Here is a 26948-nt window from a genome sequence, read left to right as displayed (position 1 = left end):
TTTATCTTAGTTTTTATTTTATGCAAAACATTTTAGTCTCGTCCTTTTTCGTCAACAATAGTGCATGTTAATTTAGTCTTAGTCGGCGTTTTTGGACATTGATGCAGTCTCGTCATCGTCTCGTCTTCGTCAGGGAAAAAAAGGTTGTTGACGAACATATTTAGTCTCGTCTCGTCTGACGAAATTAACACTAGTTTCATACAACAGTTTAATAAACAGTTCAAATGAAGTGAATTACATTTTAGACACAATATGTACTTGTTCTTTTTCAGCAGAAAAAAATAGTTAGAAACAAATCACAGCAGCATGTCATGACAGCACCTTATCATTAGTGATTACCCTTTCATAAACAACTGCCTCATTCAATGAATCAGCCGTTTGAACAAATCGTTTGAATAAATGACTCAATGACTCACCCATTAAGATGGTCACCTTCCGCCACCTACTGGATGTTTATGTTCATGTGTAAATTATTTAATTTGATTGGCAACAGCCCTATAGTTAATAATTATTCTAATAGACACTTTTATTCTAATTCTTTTAATGTATTGATTAAATTAAAGAATTGAAAATAAAAATGCATTTAATAACATTAGAGGGGAATGGCCTTCATAAAAAATGGTGAGAATATTGATTAAAAAAATGGTATTTATAAAATAAACATTATATTTTCATCACACACAGACACACACAAACACACAATATATATATATAAACATGTTAGTTGTGGTAATCCTACATTTTTGCTGGTGCTCCTAAATTTTTAATTGGGAGCACTAATGCTACCAAGTAAAAAAAAAAATATTTCAAACACTGACTAATATTAATTATACATGTATTAATATACAATACTAACACAAAAGTGTTTGACATGCTTAATGAAATATAATAACAATCTAAATGAAACATATTAGTCGAGAAGACAAAGTCTTCTTGACTAATATGAAAAATGCATTGTATGTGTCAATATGTCATTGCAAAAATTTAGCCTCAAGAGGCCTTTTCAATATAAGAATGGACCACATGCGGTGCTGTTTTGAAACCGTTTAAGCAGCTTAAAGGCATGGTGCTGATGGCATATACCAAGTTTCGTAATGATACACCAATTCATTTGTAAAGCATAGCATTTTATATCATAATACTGCATTGTAGTCAATGGGAATTTCATGTTTTGTTCTATTATAGCGCCACCAAGTGGCACAATCCTACCATTTTTTTTACGTGTCCTCGTAGTGAGCCCATACATGTCTGTATCAATTTTGGTGAAAATATCTCATTTGGTTTTGGAGTTATAGACATTTATATGAAAAAACACATGAAAAATGACTGACACCTGACTTTGATTGGATTTTACACCCCCTTACTATCAATATTTTGACATTTGGGCATTATTGTATATTTATCGACCTATGTTTTCGAACTTCTGATGCTGGTTTCGTCTCGATCGGACTAGCGGTTTCGAAGATATCAGCTAATGTTTTTAAAGTGCTAAATTACAACGCTGCACAAATAATACGCCGAAACCTGGCAAGTCTGGTATCGTTGGACTCGGCAAGGATTCAGGAGACAAAAAAAGTTACTCTCATGAAAATAAGTCAATCTCACCTAAAGTTATAAGCATTTGAAAAAAAAAAATCTCCACTAGGTGGCGCTGTTTCGAAACTTCTTGGGCTCATTCAGGGCACCGTGTTGATGACCCATACCGAGTTTCGTAACAATCCGTTCATGTGTTCATAAAATACAGCATTTTAGCACATAATTCAAAATGGCCGACAGCCAAAATGGCCGATATGGTAAAATTGAATATCAGACGACTCGGCATGCCGTCCTGAATGTAACGAGACCACTTTTATGATTTTTGGACAAACAGTTCAGAAGTTATAAGCAAAAATTACAAATTTTCGTATCTCCGGACCAGTAGGTGGCGCTGCGCCGAAACGCTGTATGTTGCCTCAAGTTATGCTTGTGATGACATGTACCAAGTTTGGTTTGAATACAATAAAGCGTTGCGGAGATATTGCCTTAAGTGTGTTTTTGCAACCGCTACGTAAAATTTGTTTGCGCGTTTATCGCAAATGATTTGACGAATCAACTCGATTTGCAAGTTTTTTTGTCAGCATGGTCTGAAGATGATCTGGTTCAATTTTCGTGCAAATCGGATGAACCGTCTAGGACGAGTTCGTAAAAGTAGGTTTTTCGGAAAATTAAAAATGGCGGGAAAATTTTTATGACGGAAAATGACGTCATATGGTGCAATCGAATCGTCTTGAGCCAAGGAATCAGGGGAAAAAAGAATTTTGTTTGTAGCCCTTATGGTTCAAAAGTTATTAGCATAAACATGAGTCACATTTTGGACTGATGGTGGCGCTAGAGGGATTGAGTTAGAGACTCCAAACTTGCTATGGAGACACTTGAGACCGTCCTCTATAAGTGAGCCAAATTTCATAACTTTTTACCATACGGTTCTATGGGCTGCCATAGACTTCGTGGCGGAAGAAGAAGAAGAAGAAGATGAATAATAAATATAGCTGCAAGCAGCAATACCGGGGCCAAGCGCAAAGAAGAAGACAAGACATGCCAAAATGGCTGGCAGTGTCAGATCAACTGGAGCAATGAGCAATTAATCACGTTTTAAGATGATTTTAGGCAAAAGGCTGAAAAATGCATTGTAGTCTGACAGTGTCAGACCAACTGCAACAATGAACAATTATACAGTTTAAGAAGATTAGGCAAAATGGCTGAAATATCATATATAGAGTCACTGATAATATAAGTTGATGGTTTTTCACTTTTGACCAATAGGTGGCGCAGTTACGAAATTGATATGGTGTGGTCAGAATAAGGGAACAATGACACATGCAAAGTTTGATACCAATATGTCAAAGCATTGCAGAGATACAGCCTCAAGAGTCATTTTGGCATCATGTCTCAAATTCGTCGCTGCGGTTTACAAAAACGGTTTCATCTATTGATGCAAAATCCCTAACTTTTTGTTGACACAGTCTGAAGATGATACGATTCGATTTTGGTGGAAATCGGACAAACGGTCTAGGATGAGTTTGAAAAAGTAGATTTTGATCAAATAAGAACATTGAGGACAGGATGTTTGACCAAATATGGCAAAATTAGTATCTATCAGTTTAAGAAGATTAGGCAAAATGGCTGAAATATCATATATAGAGTCACTGATAATATAAGTTAATGGTTTATCACTTTTGACCAATAGGTGGCACAGTTACGAAATTTATGTGGTGTGGTCAGAATAAGGGAACAATGACACATGCAAAGTTTAATGCCAATATGTCAAAGCATTGCAGAGATACAGCCTCAAGAGTCATTTTGGCATCATGCCTCAACTTCGTCGCTGCGGTTTACAAAAACGGTTTCATCTATTGATGCAAAATCCCTAACTTTTTATTGACACAGTCTGAAGATGATACGATTTGATTTTGGTAGAAATTGGACAAACGGTCTAGGATGAGTTTGAAAAAGTAGGTTTTGATCAAATAAGAATATTGAGGACAGTATGTTTGACCAAATATGGTAAAATTAGTATCTATATTCTCGGCATAAGCCAATAAATGTATTATGACCAGTTTCATTAAACTAGGCTAATTTAATCAAAAGTTATTAGCATTTTTGTAAATTTTGTTATAACCTTTGACCACAAGGTGGCACTGCCCCAAAACTTTTTGAGTACCTTCAAAGCATGGTGCGGAAGACATACCACATTTCATAACGATAGACTAATGCGTTTGTATTTTAGCACATAATTCAAAATGGCCGACAGCCAAAATGGCCGATATGGTAAAATTGAATATCAGACGACTCGGCATGCCGTCCTGAATCTAATGAGACAACTTTTATGATTTTTGGACAAACGGTTAAAAAAATGATAAAAGCAAAAATATCCATTCTTTGTATCTCCGGACCAGTAGGTGGCACTGCGCCGAAACGCAGCATGTTGCCTCAGGTCATGCTTGTGATGACATGTACCAAGATTGGTTTGAATACGATAAAGCATTGCGGAGATATTGCCTTATGAGTGTTTTTGCAACCGCTACGCAAAATTTGTGTGCGCGTTTATCGAAAACGATTAGACAAATCAACTTGATTTGCAAGATTTTTTGTCAGCATGGTCTGAAGATGATATGGTTCAATTTCTGTGCAAATCGGACAAACCGTCTAGGACGAGTTCGCAAAAGTAGGTTTTTTGGAAAATTAAAAATGGCGGGGAAATTATCATGACCGAAAATGACGTCATAGGGTGCAATTGAATCGGTATGAGCCAATGAATGTATTATGACCAGTTTCATTAAACTAAGCTAATTTAATCAAAAGTTATTAGCATTTTTGTAAATTTTGTTATAACCTTTGACCACAAGGTGGCACTGCCCCAACACTTTTTGAGTACCTTCAAAGCATGGTGCGGAAGACACATACCAAGTTTCATAACGATAGACTAATGAGTTTGTAAAATATAGCATTTTAGCACATAATTCAAAATGGCCGAAAGCCAAAATGGCCGATATGGTAAAATTGAATATGCAAGTTGAATATGCAAGTGCAAATAATTGTGGTGGTGCAAACTTTTTTTTCATTTCTACAAATTGTAATTACTGTGCCTGCTGTGAGCTGATACACTGACTGAACCACCATTCTATAATTAACAAATTCAACTTCATCTTCACACTCTAAACTTTAAAGCAGGCTTTAGGTTGTTTAATTAGTTACTTCCTTTCACTGTGCTTTGTGCACATGACAGAGAGCTAAATGCAGCACGCAAAATGTAAATCCACATCTCGGCGGACATGTCGTGGACGACCAACACCTCCAGCCTGGTCAAGAAGGCTCACCAGCACCTCTTCTTCCTGAGGACACTGAGGAAGAATCAGCTCTCCTCGGCTATCCTGGTGAACTTCTATCGCTGCCCAATAGAAAGCATCCTGACCAACTGTGTGGCAGTATGGTATGGGAGCTGCTCTGTTGCGGAGCGCAAGGCACTGCAGCGGGTGGTGAAAACTGCCCAGCGCATCACAGGGACTCCACTACCTGCCATCGAGCACATCCAGAGGAAACTCTGTCTGCATCGAGCTCGCAGCATCCTCAAGGACTCCTCTCACCCAGCCCACAGACTGTTTTCTCTCCTGCCCTCCGGCAGGCGTTTCAGGATCCACCGGACCAGGACCAGCAGACTTAAGAACAGTTTTTTCCCCAGAGCTGTCTCTTTACTGAACTCAAACCCCAGCTGATCCACTTCCCTCATAAACTGCTAACTCTCCTACCTCACACCTACATTCACTTTGTTATTTGCACTACCGACTGTTTATTACAGTAACAACTGTTTACTTATGCATTTTGCACTAAAATACCTTAACTGGATTATGCTCATTTGCACTGCCGACTGTTATTTACAGTACCTACTGTTTACATTTGCATTTTGCACCATACTTCTAACTGTAATATGCAATCACTTTCCACTGCACTTTTACACTTTCTTGGATAGCTTCTGTCCATAATTTATTGCACTAACTTAATCCACTGCTATATTCCTCGTTTAGCCTAACATATCATTGTATAACTCTATCTGTAAAATTCTGTTTATAGTAATAGCCATCTGTATATTATATTCATAGTACATATTCACCTGTAAATTCTGTTTATAGCAATATAGCCATCTGTATATTTATTCACTGTACATATTCACCTGTAAATTCTGTTCTGTTGATAGTAATAACCATCTCTCTATTTATATATATTTATATATATTCAGTACATTTCCATGTCCTGCACTTATGCAACCTTTGTATATCCTGCACTTGCTGCTATTGCACTTCTGGTTAGACCTAAACTGCATTTCGTTGCCTTGTACTTGTGTAATGACAATAAAGTTGAATCTAATCTAAAGAGCTGAAAGAATTTTACTTGCCCGACCAGACATAAGTAGTCTGATTAACTGTTGAATAACAAACATAACTAAAGAATAACCAAAACGCAATAATGATTCAGATTGTATTTAATTTAGTGTAAGTGATAGTGGATAATAATGTATGTAGGGCCTACTATAATGTTACTGACGGTAACAAGGTTGCCCTGTTGAGGCTGGTGCAGCCTCTCAAGGAGAAATTAAAACAAATCAACAGCACACACAAAGATTGAAAATGTGATAGTTTCATATAGTGTTAATTTTGTCACCTATTTTTTATTCAGTCTTAGTCTTAGTCTTGTGCCAAATGTCCTTGTTAGTTTTAGTCATATTTAGTCATTTAGATATCTTTTTTTGTTAGTCAAGTTTTAGTCGACTAAAAGTCTCGTCATTTTAGTCTAGTTTTAGTCAAAAAACAACTCAAGGTATCTTAGTCAAGTTTTAGTCTACTAAAAGTCTCGTCATTTTAGTCTAGTTTTAGTCAAAGGAAAACTCTGCATACAACCTGCATAATGTATGTGCCACAACACCACAGCTAACTGGATGATTTACAGTGTAGATGCCTAAAATCAGCATTAGCTTATGAGACGATGGGCACAAATATTGATTTCGATCTTGATTCAGTATGAATTACATATGTATAGGCCTATAGCCTACTGTACATATAAGGAAAACAAGTTTGCCTTTTAGCACTATTTTAAACTTTTTTGGGGGTTATATTATATTTGCTTGCATTCACTATTCACTATTATTAACATCTTAAAATGTAACAAATAAGTAAGCAGTTATAATCTGCAATACTTTTTTGAGCAACTAGACTACATGTATATTTATTAAAGAGCCATACAGGCACCAGTAAAGGCATTACAAGTGAAACTTTTTATTGTTCCAGCCACAAAATGGCTCTAATTTGCCTCTTTGCATTGGAATTCTCTATTTTAACCTTGATTAATACACTAATTGTAATATAAATAATACAAATATTAGAAGAAAAATGTTTTAAGTGGTCATTAATGGACCATAAGTATTGCACAAATAGTATTTAGTACCAAAAGATCACCTCCAAATATTCAATAAATATTATTGAACTAAAATATAGGCTATTTATTTAAAAAAATTGTTAAGATGTACGGTCACATTTGACCATCAATGAGTATAAGTGTGACTTAATTAGAATACCTGAGGGCTAAATACAAGAAAAACATTAACATTAATGTTAACAATGTTGCATCTCCACTACCACTCTCCATAATAAAATGATACTGTAAATGTGGCTGACGTAATAATTAATGCACACTATATGCTGTAGGCTACTGTTTACCAAAAATTGATGCAAACACCTGTGTAGTGAAGCTGTTGTGTAACTTGCGCGGCTGTTGTGTAACTTGCGCAGAAGTATTGAGCGCTCCGTGAACCACGTGACTGACCGCGCGCGCCGCAGCTAGATGACAGGAGGAGAATGAGAGAGACCTGTAGCCTACTCGAGCAACAGCGCGAACTCTTTCGGAATATTTTGAACTGCTGAATTTTCATCTCATGATGAAAAAGTAGAGACGATTGTAGACGAAAATGAAGAGAGATTTTATCTTAGTTTTTATTTTATGCAAAACATTTTAGTCTCGTCCTTTTTCGTCAACAATAGTGCATGTTAATTTAGTCTTAGTCGGCGTTTTTGGACATTGATGCAGTCTCGTCATCGTCTCGTCTTCGTCAGGGAAAAAAAGGTTGTTGACGAACATATTTAGTCTCGTCTCGTCTGACGAAATTAACACTAGTTTCATACAACAGTTTAATAAACAGTTCAAATGAAGTGAATTACATTTTAGACACAATATGTACTTGTTCTTTTTCAGCAGAAAAAAATAGTTAGAAACAAATCACAGCAGCATGTCATGACAGCACCTTATCATTAGTGATTACCCTTTCATAAACAACTGCCTCATTCAATGAATCAGCCGTTTGAACAAATCGTTTGAATAAATGACTCAATGACTCACCCATTAAGATGGTCACCTTCCGCCACCTACTGGATGTTTATGTTCATGTGTAAATTATTTAATTTGATTGGCAACAGCCCTATAGTTAATAATTATTCTAATAGACACTTTTATTCTAATTCTTTTAATGTATTGATTAAATTAAAGAATTGAAAATAAAAATGCATTTAATAACATTAGAGGGGAATGGCCTTCATAAAAAATGGTGAGAATATTGATTAAAAAAATGGTATTTATAAAATAAACATTATATTTTCATCACACACAGACACACACAAACACACAATATATATATATAAACATGTTAGTTGTGGTAATCCTACATTTTTGCTGGTGCTCCTAAATTTTTAATTGGGAGCACTAATGCTACCAAGTAAAAAAAAAAATATTTCAAACACTGACTAATATTAATTATACATGTATTAATATACAATACTAACACAAAAGTGTTTGACATGCTTAATGAAATATAATAACAATCTAAATGAAACATATTAGTCGAGAAGACAAAGTCTTCTTGACTAATATGAAAAATGCATTGTATGTGTCAATATGTCATTGCAAAAATTTAGCCTCAAGAGGCCTTTTCAATATAAGAATGGACCACATGCGGTGCTGTTTTGAAACCGTTTAAGCAGCTTAAAGGCATGGTGCTGATGGCATATACCAAGTTTCGTAATGATACACCAATTCATTTGTAAAGCATAGCATTTTATATCATAATACTGCATTGTAGTCAATGGGAATTTCATGTTTTGTTCTATTATAGCGCCACCAAGTGGCACAATCCTACCATTTTTTTTACGTGTCCTCGTAGTGAGCCCATACATGTCTGTATCAATTTTGGTGAAAATATCTCATTTGGTTTTGGAGTTATAGACATTTATATGAAAAAACACATGAAAAATGACTGACACCTGACTTTGATTGGATTTTACACCCCCTTACTATCAATATTTTGACATTTGGGCATTATTGTATATTTATCGACCTATGTTTTCGAACTTCTGATGCTGGTTTCGTCTCGATCGGACTAGCGGTTTCGAAGATATCAGCTAATGTTTTTAAAGTGCTAAATTACAACGCTGCACAAATAATACGCCGAAACCTGGCAAGTCTGGTATCGTTGGACTCGGCAAGGATTCAGGAGACAAAAAAAGTTACTCTCATGAAAATAAGTCAATCTCACCTAAAGTTATAAGCATTTGAAAAAAAAAAATCTCCACTAGGTGGCGCTGTTTCGAAACTTCTTGGGCTCATTCAGGGCACCGTGTTGATGACCCATACCGAGTTTCGTAACAATCCGTTCATGTGTTCATAAAATACAGCATTTTAGCACATAATTCAAAATGGCCGACAGCCAAAATGGCCGATATGGTAAAATTGAATATCAGACGACTCGGCATGCCGTCCTGAATGTAACGAGACCACTTTTATGATTTTTGGACAAACAGTTCAGAAGTTATAAGCAAAAATTACAAATTTTCGTATCTCCGGACCAGTAGGTGGCGCTGCGCCGAAACGCTGTATGTTGCCTCAAGTTATGCTTGTGATGACATGTACCAAGTTTGGTTTGAATACAATAAAGCGTTGCGGAGATATTGCCTTAAGTGTGTTTTTGCAACCGCTACGTAAAATTTGTTTGCGCGTTTATCGCAAATGATTTGACGAATCAACTCGATTTGCAAGTTTTTTTGTCAGCATGGTCTGAAGATGATCTGGTTCAATTTTCGTGCAAATCGGATGAACCGTCTAGGACGAGTTCGTAAAAGTAGGTTTTTCGGAAAATTAAAAATGGCGGGAAAATTTTTATGACGGAAAATGACGTCATATGGTGCAATCGAATCGTCTTGAGCCAAGGAATCAGGGGAAAAAAGAATTTTGTTTGTAGCCCTTATGGTTCAAAAGTTATTAGCATAAACATGAGTCACATTTTGGACTGATGGTGGCGCTAGAGGGATTGAGTTAGAGACTCCAAACTTGCTATGGAGACACTTGAGACCGTCCTCTATAAGTGAGCCAAATTTCATAACTTTTTACCATACGGTTCTATGGGCTGCCATAGACTTCGTGGCGGAAGAAGAAGAAGAAGAAGATGAAATATAGCTGCAAGCAGCAATACCGGGGCCAAGCGCAAAGAAGAAGACAAGACATGCCAAAATGGCTGGCAGTGTCAGATCAACAGGAGCAATGAGCAATTAATCACGTTTTAAGATGATTTGAAGCAAAAGGCTGAAAATGCATTGTAGTCTGAGAGTGTCAGACCAACTGCAACAATTAACAATTATACAGTTTAAGAAGATTAGGCAAAATGGCTGAAATATCATATATTGAGTCACTGATAATGTAAGTTAATGGTTTATCACTTTTGACCAATAGGTGGCACAGATACGAAATTGATGTGGTGTGGTCAGAATAAGGGAACAATGACACATGCAAAGTTTGATGCCAATATGTCAAAGCATTGCAGAGATACAGCCTCAAGAGTCATTTTGGCATAATGGCTCAACTTCGTCGTTGCGGTTTACAAAAACGGTTTCATCTATTGATGCAAAATCCCTAACTTTTTGTTGACACAGTCTGAAGATGATACGATTCGATTTTGGTGGAAATTGGACAAACGGTCTAGGATGAGTTTGAAAAAGTAGGTTTTGATCAAATAAGAACATTGAGGACAGGATGTTTGACCAAATATGGAAAAAATAGTATCTCTGTTCTCGGCATGAGCCAATGACTGTATTATGACCAGTTTCATTAAACTAGGCTAATTTAATCAAAAGTTATTAGCATGTTTGTAAATTTTGTTATAACCTCTGACCACAAGGTGGCACTGCCCCAAAACGTTTTGAGTACCTTCAAAGCATGGTGCGGAAGATATGATTTTTGGACAAACAGTTCAAAAGTTATAAGCAAAAACAGCCATTTTTTGTATCTCCGGACCAGTAGGTGGCGCTGCGCCGAAACACTTTATGTTGCCTCAAGTCATGCTTGTGATGACATGTACCAAGTTTGGATTGAATACGATAAAGCATTGTAGAGATATAGCCTTATGAGTGTTTTTGCAACCGCTACGTAAAATTTGTGTGCACGTTTATCAAAAACGATTTGACGAATCAACTTGATTTGCAAGATTTTTTGTCAGCATGGTCTGAAGATGATCTGGTTCAATTTTCGTGCAAATCGGACAAACCGTCTAGGACGAGTTCGCAAAAGTAGGTTTTTTGGAAAATTAAATATGGCGGGGAAATTATCATAACCGAAAATGACGTCATAGGATGCAATTGAATCGGCATGAGCCAATGAATGTATTATGACCAGTTTCATTATACTAAGCTAATTAAATCAAAAGTTATTAGCATTTTTGTCAAGTTTGTTATAACTTTTGACCACAAGGTGGCACTGCCCCAAAACTTTTTGAGTACCTTCAGGGCATGGAGTGGAAGTCACATACCGAGTTTAGTAACAATACACTAATGCATTTGTAAAATATAGCATTTTAGCACATAATTCAAAATGGCCGACAGCCAAAATGGGCGATATGGTAAAATTGAATATCAGACGACTCGGCATGCCGTCCTGAATCTAACGAGACCACTTTTATGATTTTTGGACAAACGGTTCAAAAGTTATAAGCAAAAACAGCCATTTTTTGTATCTCCGGACCAGTAGGTGGCGCTGCGCCGAAACACTGCATGTTGCCTCAAGTCATGCTTGTGATGACATGTACCAAGTTTGGTTTGAATACGATAAAGCGTTGCGGAGATATTGCCTTAAGAGTGCTTTTGCAACCGCTACATAAAATTTGTTTGCGCGTTTATCGCAAATGATTTGACGAATCAACTTGATTTGCAAGATTTTTTGTCAGCATGGTCTGAAGATGATCTGGTTCAATTTTCGTGCAAATCGGATGAACCGTCTAGGACGAGTTCGCAAAAGTAGGTTTTTCGGTTAATTAAAAATGGCGGGAAAATTATTATGACGGAAAATGACGTCATAGGGTGCAATCGAAATGTCTTGAGCCAAGGAATCAGAGGAAAAAAGAATTTCGTTTCTAGCCCTTATGGTTCAAAAGTTATTAGCATAAACATGAGTCTAATTTTGGACTGATGGTGGCGCTAGAGGGATTGAGTTAGAGACTCAAAATTTGCTATGGTGACATTTCAGACTGTCCTCTATTAGTGTGCCAAATTTCATAACTTTTTACCATACGGTTCTATGGGCTGCCATAGACTTCGTGGCGGAAGAAGAAGAAGATGAATAATAAATATAGCTGCAAGCAGCAATACCGGGGCCAAGCGCAAAGAAGAAGACAAGACATGCCAAAATGGCTGGCAGTGTCAGATCAACTGGAGCAATGAGCAATTAATCACGTTTTAAGATGATTTTAGGCAAAAGGCTGAAAAATGCATTGTAGTCTGAGAGTGTCAGACCAACTGCAACAATTAACAATTATACAGTTTAAGAAGATTAGGCAAAATGGCTGAAATATCATATATAGAGTCACTGATAATATAAGTTAATGGTTTATCACTTTTGACCAATAGGTGGCACAGTTACGAAATTGATGTGCTGTGGTCAGAATAAGGGAACAATGACACATGCAAAGTTTGATGCCAATATGTCAAAGCATTGCAGAGATACAGCCTCAAGAGTCATTTTGGCATCATGGCTCAATTTCGTCGCTGCGGTTTACAAAAACGGTTTCATCTATTGATGCAAAATCCCTAACTTTTTGTTGACACAGTCTGAAGATGATACGATTCGATTTTGGTGGAAATTGGATAAACGGTCTAGGATGAGTTTGAAAAAGTAGGTTTTGATCAAATAAGAACATTGAGGACAGGATGTTTGACCAAATATGGCAAAATTAGTATCTATGTTCTCGGCATGAGCCAATAAATGTATTATGACCAGTTTCATTAAACTAGGCTAATTTAATCAAAAGTTATTAGCATGTTTATAAATTTTGTTATAACCTCTGACCACAAGGTGGCACTGCCCCAAAACTTTTTGAGTACCTTCAAAGCAGGGTGCGGAAGACCCATACCAAGTTTCGTAACGATAGACTAATGCGTTTGTAAAATATAGTATTTTAGCACATAATTCAAAATGGCCGAGAGCCAAAATGGCCGATATGGTAAAATTGAATATCAGACAACTCTGAATACCGTCCTGAATCTAACGAGACAACTTTTATGATTTTTGGACAAACAGTTCAAAAGTTATAAGCAAAAACAGCCATTTTTTGTATCTCCGGACCAGTAGGTGACGCTGCGCCGAAACACTGCATGTTGCCTCAAGTCATGCTTGTGATGACATGTACCAAGATTGGTTTGAATACGATAAAGCGTTGTGGAGATATAGGCTTATGAGTGTTTTTGCAACCGCTACGCAAAATTTGTGTGCGCGTTTATCGAAAACGATTTGACAAATCAACTTGATTTGCAAGATTTTTTGTCAGCATGGTCTGAAGATGATCTGGTTCAATTTTCGTGCAAATCGGACAAACCTTCTAGGACGAGTTTGCAAAAGTAGGTTTTTTGGATAATTAAATATGGCAGGGAAATTATCATGACCGAAAATGACGTCATAGGGTGCAATTGAATCGGCATGAGCCAATGAATGTATTATGACCAGTTTCATTATACTAAGCTAATTACATCAAAAGTTATTAGCATTTTTGTCAAGTTTGTTATAACTTTTGACCACAAGGTGGCACTGCCCCAAAACTTTTTGAGTACCTTCAGGGCATGGAGTGGAAGTCACATACCGAGTTTAGTAACAATACACTAATGCATTTGTAAAATATAGCATTTTAGCACATAATTCAAAATTGCCGACAGCCAAAATGGCCGATATGGTAAAATTGAATATCAGACGACTCGGCATGCCGTCCTGAATGTAACGAGACCACTTTTATGATTTTTGGACAAACAGTTCAGAAGTTATAAGCAAAAATAGCAATTTTTCGTATCTCCGGACCAGTAGGTGGCGCTGCGCCGAAACGCTGTATGTTGCCTCAAGTCATGCTTGTGATGACATGTACCAAGTTTGGTTTGAATACGATAAAGCGTTGCGGAGATATTGCCTTAAGTGTGTTTTTGCAACCGCTACGTAAAATTTGTTTGCGCGTTTATCGCAAATGATTTGACAAATCAACTTGATTTGCAAGATTTTTTGTCAGCATGGTCTGAAGATGATCTGGTTCAATTTTCGTGCAAATCGGATGAATCGTCTAGGACGAGTTCGTAAAAGTAGGTTTTTCGGAAAATTAAAAATGGCGGGAAAATTTTTATGACGGAAAATGACGTCATAGGGTGCAATCGAATCGTCTTGAGCCAAGGAATCAGAGGAAAAAAGAATTTTGTTTCTAGCCCTTATGGTTCAAAAGTTATTAGCATAAACATGAGTCAAATTTTGGACTGATGGTGGCGCTAGAGGGATTGAGTTTGAGACTCCAAATTTGCTACTGTGACATTTCAGACTGTCCTCTATTAGTGTGCCAAATTTCACAACTTTTTACCATACGGTTCTATGGGCTGCCATAGACTTCGTGGCGGAAGAAGAAGAAGATGAAATATAGCTGCAAGCAGCAATACCGGGGCCAAGCGCAAAGAAGAAGACAAGACATGCCAAAATGGCTGGCAGTGTCAGATCAACTGGAGCAATGAGCAATTAATCACATTTTAAGATGATTTTAGGCAAAAGGCTGAAAAACGCATTGTAGTCTGAGAGTGTCAGACCAACTGCAACAATTAACAATTATACAGTTTAAGAAGATTAGGCAAAATGGCTGAAATATCATATATTGAGTCACTGATAATGTAAGTTAATGGTTTATCACTTTTGACCAATAGGTGGCACAGATACGAAATTGATGTGGTGTGGTCAGAATAAGGGAACAATGACACATGCAAAGTTTGATGCCAATATGTCAAAGCATTGCAGAGATACAGCCTCAAGAGTAATTTTGGCATAATGGCTCAACTTCGTCGCTGCGGTTTACAAAAACGGTTTCATCTATTGATGCAAAATCCCTAACTTTTTGTTGACACAGTCTGAAGATGATACGATTCGATTTTGGTGGAAATTGGACAAACGGTCTAGGATGAGTTTGAAAAAGTAGGTTTTGATCAAATAAGAACATTGAGGACAGGATGTTTGACCAAATATGGAAAAATTTGTATCTCTGTTCTCGGCATGAGCCAATGACTGTATTATGACCAGTTTCATTAAACTAGGCTAATTTAATCAAAAGTTATTAGCATGTTTGTAAATTTTGTTATAACCTCTGACCACAAGGTGGCACTGCCCCAAAACGTTTTGAGTACCTTCAAAGCATGGTGCGGAAGACATGATTTTTGGACAAACAGTTCAAAAGTTATAAGCAAAAATAGCCATTTTTTGTATCTCCGGACCAGTAGGTGGCGCTGCGCCGAAACGCTGCATGTTGCTTCAGGTCATGCTTGTGATGACATATACCAAGATTGGTTTGAATACGATAAAGCGTTGTGGAGATATAGGCTTATGAGTGTTTTTGCAACCGCTACGCAAAATTTGTGTGCGCGTTTATCGAAAACGATTTGACAAATCAACTTGATTTGCAAGATTTTTTGTCAGCATGGTCTGAAGATGATCTGGTTCAATTTTCGTGCAAATCGGACAAACCGTCTAGGACGAGTTCGTAAAAGTAGGTTTTTTGGAAAATTAAAAATGGCGGGGAAATTATCATGACCGAAAATGACATCATAGGTTGCAATTGAATCGGCATGAGCCAATGACTCTATTATGACCAGTTTCAATATACTAGGCTAATTTATTCAAAAGTTATTAGCATTTTTGTCAAGTTTGTTATATCTTTTGACCACAAGGTGGCACTGCCCTAAAACTTTTTGAGTACCTTCAGGGCATAGCAAGGAAGTCACATACCGAGTTTAGTAACAATATACTAATGCATTTGTAAAATATCGCATTTTTTGACAAAATTCAAAATGGCCGACAGCCAAAATGGCCGATATGGTAAAATTGAATATCAGACGACTCGGCATGCCGTCCTGAATGTAACGAGACCACTTTTATGATTTTTGGACAAACAGTTCAGAAGTTATAAGCAAAAATAGAAATTTTTCGTATCTCCGGACCAGTAGGTGGCGCTGCGCCGAAACGCTGTATGTTGCCTCAAGTCATGCTTGTGATGAAATGTACCAAGTTTGGTTTAAATACGATAAAGCGTTGCGGAGATATTGCCTTAAGAGTGTTTTTGCAACCGCTACGTAAAATTTGTTTGCGCGTTTATCGCAAATGATTTGACGAATCAACTTGATTTGCAAGATTTTTTGTCAGCATGGTCTGAAGATGATCTGGATCAATTTTCGTGCAAATCGGATGAACCGTCTAGGACGAGTTCGTAAAAGTAGGTTTTTCGGAAAATTAAAAATGGCGGGAAAATTTTTATGACGGAAAATGACGTCATAGGGTGCAATCGAATCGCCTTGAGCCAAGGAATCAGAGGAAAAAAGAATTTTGTTTCTAGCCCTTATGGTTCAAAAGTTATTAGCATAAACATGAGTCAAATTTTGGACTGATGGTGGCGCTAGAGGGATTGAGTTTGAGACTCTAAATTTGCTACGGTGACATTTCAGACTGTCCTCTATTAGTGTGCCAAATTTCACAACTTTTTACCATACGGTTCTATGGGCTGCCATAGACTTCGTGGCGGAAGAAGAAGAAGAAGAAGAAGATGAATAATAATAAATATAGCTGCAAGCAGCAATACCGGGGCCAAGCGCAAAGAAGAAGACAAGACATGCCAAAATGGCTGGCAGTGTCAGATCAACTGGAGCAATGAGCAATTAATCACGTTTTAAGATGATTTTAGGCAAAAGGCTGAAAAATGCATTGTAGTCTGAGAGTGTCAGACCAACTGCAACAATTAACAATTATACAGTTTAAGAAGATTAGGCAAAATGGCTGAAATATCATATATAGAGTCACTGATAATATAAGTTAATGGTTTATCACTTTTGACCAATAGGTGGCACAGTTACGAAATTGATGTGGTGTAGTCAGAATAAGGGAACAATGACACATGCAAAGTTTGATGCCAATATGTCAAAGCATTGCAGAGATACAGCCTCAAGAGTCATTTTGGCATCATGGCTCAACTTCGTCACTGCGGTTTACAAAAACGGTTTCATCTATTGATGCAAAATCCCTAACTTTTTGTTGACATAGTCTGAAGATGATACGATTCGATTTTGGTGGAAATTGGATAAACGGTCTAGGATGAGTTTGAAAAAGTAGGTTTTGATCAAATAAGAACATTGAGGACAGGATGTTTGACCAAATATGGCAAAATTAGTATCTATGTTCTCGGCATGAGCCAATAAATGTATTATGACCAGTTTCAATATACTAGGCTAATTTAATCAAAAGTTATTAGCATTTTTGTCAAGTTTGTTATATCTTTTGACCACAAGGTGGCACTGCCCTAAAACTTTTTGAGTACCTTCAGGGCATAGCATGGAAGTCACATACCGAGTTTAGTAACAATATACTAATGCATTTGTAAAATATAGCATTTTTTGACAAAATTCAAAATGGCCGACAGCCAAAATGGCCGATATGGTAAAATTGAATATCAGACGACTCGGCATGCCGTCCTGAATGTAACGAGACCACTTTTATGATTTTTGGACAAACAGTTCAGAAGTTATAAGCAAAAATAGCCATTTTTCGTATCTCCGGACCAGTAGGTGGCGCTGCGCCGAAACGCTTTATGTTGCCTCAAGTCATGCTTGTGATGACATGTACCAAGTTTGGTTTGAATACGATAAAGCGTTGCGGAGATATTGCCTTAAGTGTGTTTTTGCAACCGCTACGTAAAATTTGTTTGCGCGTTTATCGCAAATGATTTGACGAATCAACTTGATTTGCAAGATTTTTTGTCAGCATGGTCTGAAGATGATCTGGTTCAATTTTCGTGCAAATCGGACAAACCGTCTAGGACGAGTTCGCAAAAGTAGGTTTTTTGGAAAATTAAATATGGTGGGGAAATTATCATGACCGAAAATGACGTCATAGGATGCAATTGAATCGGCATGAGCCAATGAATGTATTATGACCAGTTTCATTATACTAAACTAATTAAATCAAAAGTTATTAGCATTTTTGTCAAGTTTGTTATAACTTTTGACCACAAGGTGGCACTGCCCCAAAAATTTTTGAGTACCTTCAGGGCATGGAGTGGAAGTCACATACCGAGTTTAGTAACAATACACTAATGCATTTGTAAAATATAGCATTTTAGCACATAATTCAAAATGGCCGACAGCCAAAATGGCCGATATGGTAAAATTGAATATCAGACGACTCGGCATGCCGTCCTGAATCTAACGAGACTACTTTTATGATTTTTGGACAAACGGTTCAAATGGTATAAGCAAAAACAGCCATTTTTTGTATCTCCGGACCAGTAGGTGGCGCTGCGCCGAAACACTGCATGTAGCCTCAAGTCATGCTTGTGATGACATGTACCAAGTTTGGTTTGAATACGATAAAGCGTTGCGGAGATATTGCCTTAAGAGTGCTTTTGCAACCGCTACGTAAAATTTGTTTGCGCGTTTTTCGCAAATGATTTGACGAATCAACTTGATTTGCAAGATTTTTTGTCAGCATGGTCTGAAGATGATCTGGTTCAATTTTCGTGCAAATCGGATGAACCGTCTAGGACGAGTTCGCAAAAGTAGGTTTTTCGGTTAATTAAAAATGGCGGGAAAATTATTATGACGGAAAATGACGTCATAGGGTGCAATCGAATTGTCTTGAGCCAAGGAATCAGAGGAAAAAAGAATTTCGTTTCTAGCCCTTATGGTTCAAAAGTTATTAGCATAAACATGAGTCTAATTTTGGACTGATGGTGGCGCTAGAGGGATTGAGTTAGAGACTCAAAATTTGCTATGGTGACATTTCAGACTGTCCTCTATTAGTGTGCCAAATTTCATAACTTTTTACCATACGGTTCTATGGGCTGCCATAGACTTCGTGGCGGAAGAAGAAGAAGAAGAAGATGAATAATAAATATAGCTGCAAGCAGCAATACCGGGGCCAAGCGCAAAGAAGAAGACAAGACATGCCAAAATGGCTGGCAGTGTCAGATCAACAGGAGCAATGAGCAATTAATCACGTTTTAAGATGATTTGAAGCAAAAGGCTAAAAATGCATTGTAGTCTGAGAGTGTCAGACCAACTGCAACAATTAACAATTATACAGTTTAAGAAGATTAGGCAAAATGGCTGAAATATCATATATTGAGTCACTGATAATGTAAGTTAATGGTTTATCACTTTTGACCAATAGGTGGCACAGATACGAAATTGATGTGGTGTGGTCAGAATAAGGGAACAATGACACATGCAAAGTTTGATGCCAATATGTCAAAGCATTGCAGAGATACAGCCTCAAGAGTCATTTTGGCATAATGGCTCAACTTCGTCGTTGCGGTTTACAAAAACGGTTTCATCTATTGATGCAAAATCCCTAACTTTTTGTTGACACAGTCTGAAGATGATACGATTCGATTTTGGTGGAAATTGGACAAACGGTCTAGGATGAGTTTGAAAAAGTAGGTTTTGATCAAATAAGAACATTGAGGACAGGATGTTTGACCAAATATGGAAAAAATAGTATCTCTGTTCTCGGCATGAGCCAATGACTGTATTATGACCAGTTTCATTAAACTAGGCTAATTTAATCAAAAGTTATTAGCATGTTTGTAAATTTTGTTATAACCTCTGACCACAAGGTGGCACTGCCCCAAAACGTTTTGAGTACCTTCAAAGCATGGTGCGGAAGATATGATTTTTGGACAAACAGTTCAAAAGTTATAAGCAAAAACAGCCATTTTTTGTATCTCCGGACCAGTAGGTGGCGCTGCGCCGAAACACTGCATGTTGCCTCAAGTCATGCTTGTGATGACATGTACCAAGTTTGGATTGAATACGATAAAGCATTGTAGAGATATAGCCTTATGAGTGTTTTTGCAACCGCTACGTAAAATTTGTGTGCACGTTTATCAAAAACGATTTGACGAATCAACTTGATTTGCAAGATTTTTTGTCAGCATGGTCTGAAGATGATCTGGTTCAATTTTCGTGCAAATCGGACAAACCGTCTAGGACGAGTTCGCAAAAGTAGGTTTTTTGGAAAATTAAATATGGCGGGGAAATTATCATAACCGAAAATGACGTCATAGGATGCAATTGAATCGGCATGAGCCAATGAATGTATTATGACCAGTTTCATTATACTAAGCTAATTAAATCAAAAGTTATTAGCATTTTTGTCAAGTTTGTTATAACTTTTGACCACAAGGTGGCACTGCCCCAAAACTTTTTGAGTACCTTCAGGGCATGGAGTGGAAGTCACATACCGAGTTTAGTAACAATACACTAATGCATTTGTAAAATATAGCATTTTAGCACATAATTCAAAATGGCCGACAGCCAAAATGGGCGATATGGTAAAATTGAATATCAGACGACTCGGCATGCCGTCCTGAATCTAACGAGACCACTTTTATGATTTTTGGACAAACGGTTCAAAAGTTATAAGCAAAAACAGCCATTTTTTGTATCTCCGGACCAGTAGGTGGCGCTGCGCCGAAACACTGCATGTTGCCTCAAGTCATGCTTGTGATGACATGTACCAAGTTTGGTTTGAATACGATAAAGCGTTGCGGAGATATTGCCTTAAGAGTGCTTTTGCAACCGCTACATAAAATTTGTTTGCGCGTTTATCGCAAATGATTTGACGAATCAACTTGATTTGCAAGATTTTTTGTCAGCATGGTCTGAAGATGATCTGGTTCAATTTTCGTGCAAATCGGATGAACCGTCTAGGACGAGTTCGCAAAAGTAGGTTTTTCGGTTAATTAAAAATGGCGGGAAAATTATTATGACGGAAAATGACGTCATAGGGTGCAATCGAAATGTCTTGAGCCAAGGAATCAGAGGAAAAAAGAATTTCGTTTCTAGCCCTTATGGTTCAAAAGTTATTAGCATAAACATGAGTCTAATTTTGGACTGATGGTGGCGCTAGAGGGATTGAGTTAGAGACTCAAAATTTGCTATGGTGACATTTCAGACTGTCCTCTATTAGTGTGCCAAATTTCATAACTTTTTACCATACGGTTCTATGGGCTGCCATAGACTTCGTGGCGGAAGAAGAAGAAGATGAATAATAAATATAGCTGCAAGCAGCAATACCGGGGCCAAGCGCAAAGAAGAAGACAAGACATGCCAAAATGGCTGGCAGTGTCAGATCAACTGCAGCAATGAGCAATTAATCACGTTTTAAGATGATTTTAGGCAATAGGCTGAAAAATGCATTGTAGTTTGAGTGTGTCAAACCAACTGCAACAATGAACAATTATACAGTTTAAGAAGATTAGGCAAAATGGCTGAAATATCATATATAGAGTCACTAATAATATAATTTAATGGTTTATCACTTTTGACCAATAGGTGGCACAGTTACGAAATTGATGTGGTGTGGTCAGAATAAGGGAACAATGACACATGCAAAGTTTGATGCCAATATGTCAAAGCATTGCAGAGATACAGCCTCAAGAGTCATTTTGGCATCATGCCTCAAATTCGTCGCAGCGATATAGGAAAACGGTTTTGCCTATAAACGCAAAATCCATAATATTTTCTTGGCACAGCCTGAAGATGATACGATTAAATTTTGGTGAAAATCGGACAAACGGCCTAGGAGAGTTTGAAGAAGTAGTTTTTTAACAAATAGCAAGATGGAGGAGAGGAAGTTTGACCAAGTATGGCAACATTTATATTTATGTTCTCAGCAGTAGCCAAGGAATGTATTATAACCAGTTTCATTATTATAGACAAATTTATTCAAAAGTTATTAGCCTTTTTGTATATCTTGTTATACATTTTGACCACAAGGTGGCGCTGCCCTGAAACCTTTTGAATACCTTCAGGGCATGGTGCAGAACTCGAACACATAACGAGTTTCGTAATTATACTCCAAAGCGTAATTTAAACAAAGGCCTAGAATTAATTTTTTTCATAATCCTGTATTTCATGTTTTTTCTATTATTGTGCCACCAAGAGATATGATACCACCATTTTTTATGTGTCCTCGGAGTGAGCCCATACATATGTGTGTCGATTTTGGTGAAAATATCTCATTTTGTTTTTGAGTTATAGACATTTATATGAAAAAACACATAAAAAATTACTGACACCTGACTTTGATTGGATTTTACTTCCCCTTAATGTCAATATTTTGACATTTGGGTATTAACACTTGGCTATCGACCTATGTTTCAGAACTTCTGACGCTGGTTTCGTCTTGGTCAGACTAGCATTCGAAGATATCCGCTAATGTTTTTTTAGCGCTAAGTTACCATGCTGCGAAATCTGGCAAGTCTGGTATCGTTGGACTTGGCAAGGATTCAGGAGACAAAAAAAAGTTACTCCTATGAAAACAAGTCAACCACAACCAAAGTTATAAGCATTTGGGAGGGGCAATCTCCACTAGGTGGTGCTGTTTTTAAACCTCTCAGGCTACCTCAGGGCATCGTGGTGATGACCCATACTGAGTTTTGTCAACCCTATGTCAACCTAAAATGTATTACTGAGACCACAAAATATGGCGGAAAATGAATACTTAAACAATAATACTTAAACAATAGGCTTAAACAATAATATTTTATACAGACTAAACATGCTCACACACACAAACACACATTTTGTTGTAGATACAGATATGTGAAATATATGGTGGGAACAAAATGTTTACTGCAAGTTTTTTTCAGGTTTCACATTACTCATCATGTGGCACAATTGTCAATACCAATACTTCAATAGAAAGGAAGTGATGCATTTTACAAAATGTGATTGTAAATGTTATAATAGTGATTTTATAATGTCTAAATATGAATTACAGATCAATATTAGGGAGTAGTATGAGCACAAATTGATGATAATAACTTAGTAGAAGCTGTATCGTTAGATTTTAGCTCAGCATTTTATGTAATGGATCATAAATTATTGCTGAATAAATTGATTGTTTAATATGTGACAATGACTACGTTTACATGGACAACAATACTCTGATATTAATCTGATTAAGACCATACTCTGATTAAGAATCTACCATGTAAACAGTGATTTCTAATTACCTTAATCTGGTTAAAGCCATACTTGAATTAAAGGTCCCATGGCATGGCATTTTTCTATTATTTTATAGTGTTTCCTGAGGTGTACTTATATTGTTAGTATGATTTTTACATCATAAAATGTCATAATTTAGAAATAAAAGGCATTTTTTCTATACTGCTGTTTGCCCTTTGGCTGAATGCCCTGCTTCAAGAGGCGTGTCTGCTGTGAGACTTCAGTAAAAACGCCCACTGTTGTGATTGGCTGACATCTTTGCATTTTAAATGAGCGGAGGGGGCGTGGTTTAACGAGGCACGAGCAGGCACGAGTCTGCCAGAGACGGATGGACCTGTGTTCACTTCTCATCAGTTCTCTCAGCATGTCTCAGTTCAGGGTGAACTGTTGTAGTTACTAGCATATACTTCAGGTTATTCGTTTATTTCTAGTCGGAGGGACTGTCACTCATGTGGATCAGCGCTGACTCGAGACGCGAACCGTTTAGAACGATTCAGTCCGATTTGGTGAACTGGTTCGGTTCACTAAAAAGAACCGATTCAAAAGAATGATTCGTTCGCGAACCGGACATCACGGAGACGGAGCGATTGCTAACAAAGTTATTTATAGTAACTACTGAGTTATGAGAGCGCTGTCTGTCAGCGCGAGTTTAGTCCCAGTCACGCCGAGTCTGTCTTCATCATTATTCTACCAACTTTGTAACACATGCAATGTACCATTACAGCGAGATGAACGAGTTAGTAAGTGTTGAGTATAGCATTATTTCTAGATATGTTCCAATCATATGAAAAGCGTCAGTGACGCGCATTGAGTAACTTACACAGCGCAAACAAAGACACAACAGCAGTAATCGAATGTAATCCAGTTTATTGTGGGGAAAGCTGGCTAGCCCGGATACCCTCACGCTTGCCCCCTTCTGCTTAATCTCACGCCGCGTTTGGTGCCTCCGCTGTGGGCCAGATGCAGTACTGGGGGTCGGGGATGTTGAAGGATGAGCTTCGGCGTGTGTGAGGTTTATCTCTACAGATGTGACTCTGCTGGTGTTGAGCAGAAAAGACTGTATGCACATTTAAGAACAGATAGACGCGACGAGGACGTACAAAAACACTGACTCACAAGATAGAAAACACCTTTCTGTCGGGAGAGAAGCCGCAGTGTGTGCACGAATAATAAATAATTAGCTACACATAAGAAATTAATGATCACAGATCAGAAGGAACTGAAGAAAGACTTCTGTTTTCATTTGTACATCCAAACACTGAGAAACTGCCAGCGTTCACTCGTTCACAAGTAATGATCTCTCGAGCGCTTGCAAGGGCGTGCCAGATTCTCTGGGCGGAGGAAAGGGAGGAAACCGTTCCTGCTTGGACGTCATAACAGGAGACTTCAGGATTGGCTCGTCTGGCCTGTCATTTTCTCAAAGGCAGAGAAAGACAGCCAGAACTCGGTTTTACACCGATCAACATTTCTATACACTTGGGGACAATATTCAGGCTAGGGGAACTCATATTAATGTTGAAATACCTCATAAAATGAAAATTTCATGCCATGGGACCTTTAAACAAAAATCGAATTAAGACATGTGGAGTATGCCTATTTTAGTCGCATTATCGAAGTGCATTGTAGACATGTATACACCTTAATCTAACTATTAACGTCGTCGTGTAGGAGTTTTGGCGGCATTTTGTGACAGGACACACACACACACACACACCAGGCAAGTGCAGAGCGGAGGAGGGCTTTGGAGCGCGAGCCCCTGTCCTTTTTAAAAATGTATCAAAAGTGCCCCTCTCAACAATCATCAATAATATTGTGACAAATAAAACAGAATTTGAATTATAATTAATATAACAGCGCGTACAAAACAGTAACAAGGCACTCAAATGTCCCGTTTATCTTTTACGTATCTGTCAGTTTGAAATGTCGTTGCCATGACGTGTTGCTATGGTTGGCTTGTCTTGCTTGACTGCTCATTCTGACACTGCCTCCTCCATATTTTTTTCTTTGTGTTGTAATATGTAAAAGTACATTGTAAAAGTAAAATACAATAAGTTTGTATCTGTAATCTCAGATTCATAATTGTCTGCTTACAACAGCGGTCGAGAACCTCTAGGCTCGCGAGCCATATGGCCATTCAGTGAACGCCTGTTGCTCGACGGCAGAAAAAAACAATCCAAACAATCACGATTTTGAAACCTCAATTTTCATCATTAATCAAAGCTATTAATCGAAATGTAGGCTGTCAAGAAAGAGGCAAGATGGGCAGTGTCTCTTCAAAAAAACCTGAAAGACACAACATATAATATTACAAAAATAAAACAATGTAGCCTATATATATATATATTACATTAAAAAGTATAAAAATCACTCATTTTTATAAAGGAACACTGTCCGACAGCGACACCCGCAGGTAGCCTAAAGTTACAGCGGTTTGCCTGAGCCTAATGATTTTAACAGACCCATGAAAGTCGCACTATGATTGGCCGTCGAGTGGCAAGGAGACGTAATGACGTGCCATTAATCGAGCTATGTTCTATATGTAAAACGGGAACATGAACGCAATATTCTAAAATCAACTCATGTAAACACCTTAATCAGATTATTGTCTTATTCAGATTAAGGGCAATAATTAGATTACTGCTGTCCATGTAAACATAGTCACTGTTTATGTTATTATGGAAGTTATTCAGATTTTGAAGAGCAATGTGCTGTTCCTCAAGGAAGTTGTTTAGGACTATTATTATCATCATCATTATTTTATCAATAATCTTCCTCCTGTTTTAAACTGTGCGCAGACAGTCATGTATTTTGTTTTGAAAACCACTGCACAACAATGGACTATAATATCTGGAGGAATGAAAATATGGAATGATTTACTATCAGATATTATAAAATGAGTTTTACAAGGAAGGAACATTTAATGGAATTTGTTAATGGGATTTGTATGTTTAATTTTATTGTTGTTGATTTAATTAGGGCCCGAGCACCGATGGTGGTCTACATGCCAATATTTAGTCAGTTATAGTGCCACCTGTGGGCAACAGTAAACTGTGATTAACTCCTCATTAAGATTGAACCAGAATCATATTTGGTCAGTGTAATCTTAAGCCTTAGTGATGTAAAATTTCAAAGATCTTGAGTTTCGTTGAACTGAGTTTTGAGTTTGAGTTTTGTCTGTGGCATCCTGACAAAGTCTGATGTTTCCGCAAAATTTTAGTTAGTCATAGTGCCACCAGCTGGTCAAGTCAAGTCACCTTTATTTAAATAGCGCTTTCAACAAGTCCAATTGTTTCAAAGTAGCTTCACAGTGTTAACTATCTAACTATCTAACTATCCAGCTAATTTCAATTTTCATATAGTGTCAATGCGGGCAGAACGGTAATATAGTTGAAATGTAGGTGTCCCCAACTGAGCAAGCCAAAGGCAACGGTGGCAAGGAACCAAAATTCCTTTCAAGGCCAGAATGGAGAAAAAGAAACCTTGGGAGAAACCAGTTTGGGTGCCAGTTGTCCTCTGGCCGACGAACAAACAGTGTATGATTATAATTCTGGCAAAATTACAGTTCAGAAGTCATATTAGATAAATAGATATTCGTAAGATTATTCGATAGATTGGAGTCGTCGTGCTGGAGACGGGTTTAATGAGGGTGTCATTTAGATGCAGCATTTACAGGGCAGAGTTTAGTTGACAGGCTCTCTTCAGACATATCAGGGATGCATTGGTCATGTCCAGGTGCAGGTCCAGCATCTGATCTGAACACAGCCCGGTAGCAGGAAGTGTGGCAAATACAAATGATTGATGTAGTCCTCCTATTTTTATATACTT

This window comes from Gobio gobio, assembly GCF_949357685.1.
Source record: "Gobio gobio genome assembly, chromosome: 7".
Taxonomy (NCBI): Eukaryota; Metazoa; Chordata; class Actinopteri; order Cypriniformes; family Gobionidae; genus Gobio; species Gobio gobio.
Note: the sequence above shows the minus strand (reverse complement) of the source record.